The sequence below is a fragment of the Ictidomys tridecemlineatus genome, chromosome 5 (genome assembly GCF_052094955.1).
Source record: "Ictidomys tridecemlineatus isolate mIctTri1 chromosome 5, mIctTri1.hap1, whole genome shotgun sequence".
NCBI classification, from domain to species: domain Eukaryota; kingdom Metazoa; phylum Chordata; class Mammalia; order Rodentia; family Sciuridae; genus Ictidomys; species Ictidomys tridecemlineatus.
The window spans coordinates 116,630,610-116,633,325 of NC_135481.1; the positions used below are offsets into that span (position 1 = coordinate 116,630,610).

The 2,716-nt window shown below is 49.3% G+C and overlaps 1 long non-coding RNA gene across 1 annotated transcript; it reads left to right on the top strand.

The window, feature by feature from the left end:
- Positions 1-277: 277 nt before the first annotated feature.
- Positions 278-1,727, top strand: LOC120886724 (uncharacterized). The gene is made up of 2 exons (XR_005729818.2): positions 278-476; positions 563-1,727. It is a non-coding gene; the product is annotated as an uncharacterized LOC120886724 (long non-coding RNA).
- Positions 1,728-2,716: the final 989 nt, after the last annotated feature.

Here is a 2,716-nt window from a genome sequence, read left to right on the forward strand (position 1 = left end):
AGTCCAGTCTACACCTGGCTTTGCTCAACTTTTGAGCTAAGACTAGTTTCTACCAGGAACATTGGCAATGGATTTGCTGATAGGAAACACCGCCAAGTATTAAACATAATATCTCAAAAACACATAGAATTCCACCCTCCCCATGTCTAGGCCTGTGTGACAATAAAGTCATAACTATGATATCTTTAATTTCACTAATAAAAATTCAAGAAAAAATTTCCTCTCCTTGTTTTATTTTTGTTCATTTTTTTTTTTTTTTTTTTTTGGTACTAGGATTGAACTCGATGATGGCACTTAACCACGGAGCCACATATCCAGCCTTGTTTTATTTTGAATCTCAAGGTAGGGTTTCACTAAGTGGTGAGGGCCTCCATATGTTGCGAGGCTAGCCTCAAACTTGTGATACCTCTGTCTCCACCTCCCGAGCTGCTGGCATTATAGGCCTGTGCCTCCGTCCTGGGCTTCTCTCCTGCTTTGTAAGTATTTTATTGGTGTGATATCTTCGATGTTTGCTCTTTGACGTGCAAAAGCCAAACTACTGACTCTATCTGGCCTTTTACAGAAAAAGGTGGCTGTCTGCCAACTGAAGCCCTGGGAGAAGGAAGCATTTCCGTTCGGGGAACGCCTGCTGTGGGTGCCGAGGACTGGGCCGGCATGTGCAGAGGGACCCATAGGTTTTTACTCTCTTCTTGGACTCTGCAAATCTCACCAATGCTGAAAGGAAAGGCTAAGAAGTTAGAGAACCTCCTAAAGTCACAGGATGGGAGACGGCCGAGAGGGATTTGAACCAGCCCTTCATGTTCCAGAGCCCACCCTCTGTCCACCCCTGCCAGCCCCCCTGGGACCGCAGCTCCTCTCACGGGCTGCCGTGGGGATCTCCAAGCAGCCATTCTGGGCCAAGTCCCCGGGTGCTTCTTGGGTCTCCTGTTTCTGCCTTGGAGTTCGGATGTGGCCAGCACCACTTCCTTGCTCCCTTTAGAGACCCTGGTCAGAACAGAGTCCTGAAATCCCCTCTGCCCCCCGTATTCGTGGCTCAGGGTGGAGGAGGGCCCGAGGCCGAGCCTTCAGTGGCACTCAGGATGGCCATCGGGACGTTGGTGACCTTGGCCACTCAGCTGCCAGCCCTCAGCCTGGGGTGGAAGATGCCCCCCCCCCCCGGCTGGGATGGGGGTGCCCAGCCCCCAACAGGACCCGAGCTGCTGGACCTGCAGTTTCCCCTGTGACACGGCCAAGCCAGAATAAATTTGAGAAAACCTAACGGGAAAGGAGGAAACGCTCCCATTAAGAAAACAAATCCAAGCTCCTTGGCGAGCCTGGGACGCCCGCGTGACAGTGTGGTCATCTTTATTAACTTTCCATCCCGCTCAGATCTCCAGCGCCTGCACAATTATCAGAGCCAGGCGATCGATACCTCATTAATGGCGAAGCTCCGGGGAGGACGCGCCAACCAGGCCCTTCTGAAGTGCATCCCTCTCTTTCTGGGGTCTCTTGATGGCCTGTTCCTTGCAGACAGGCAAAACCCTCAGAGCTGGGGGTCTCGTCCCCCAGGGCGTGGTCAGCTCTGCAGACCCAGCACCCTGGCCCTCCCCTGACGAGCAGAGCCCGTCCAAAGTTTCCCGTTTCTCTCTGATGTCAGAGATGTTTTAACCAGCTGGGGGCAGAATTACATTCTGGAAATTACAGGGGCTGAGGGAAAAAAAAAAAATAAAGTGGATATTACAAATACAGTAGTCTTTCGGATTCTGATCTTCACTATTAATGCATTATAAAACAACTTTAAAAATCCTATCAGGAGAAGTGATGTTTGAAGCCACGTTATATTTTAAAAGTGTCAGGACATGGGCAAGTTTACATTTGACAAGCAATTTAAATATTTCAATATATTTTATATCTTTAAAAAAAAATTGCCAGGATCAAAACCTAGATGGAACTCTTTCATTTGGTACCTGGGTAGGAAAACATTGAGTTACAAATCTTTTTGACAACGTGGAATCCTGGGCGTTGCATAACCATTTTTAATCTTCTGAAATATTTCATTGCCTGGGAAAGCAAATCAGGATCTGGTATTGTGTGCTTTTAAATTCATTTGTCTTAACACCCTTTCACTTTCTGCTTCTGCTTTGATGGTCTGATTACTTCTCTACATAAATACTAGCCTGAATTCATTCCGGGCATAAGCCTTATCTCTTTTCTCCGTGGTGATGCAGGACGCAGAGGGCTTTTTTTTCCCCTCCGCTTTAAAGTGAATTTAGTAGTGAATGGTGTCTACTGGCTCAGAAAAGCCCATTCGTTTTTCCCTATAATCAGAACAGCGCAGACAACGGAGCCTAGCGTTAGCTCATTTCAAGTTCAGATGCAGTGAAGATTTATTGAGCACCTACTACGTGTTGGGTACCCTGTTGGAGAGAAAAGGCACACATCACTGTCTTTCACGGCTCGCCTCTCTGAGCTCATTTAATGGGGCTTGTTGCCTGCAGTAGGAAAGGTGACCTGGCCCCTGCACAGGGCAGTGTTGGGGTTGGACCTCTGGTCCTCTGAACCCAGTTCTTCCTTGCCCAGGACCTGGTGAGCTAGCAGTGAGCGGGTTTGGGAAGGAGAAGTCCCGTCAGGTGTGGTGAGAACAGAGCTGGGGGCCCTGGCGCCTGGGCAGTGGGTGAGCAGTGTGTCCCGTGCTTCCTGTTTCCTCCTGGGCTCCCCTCCGGCTTGCTGCTGGTGG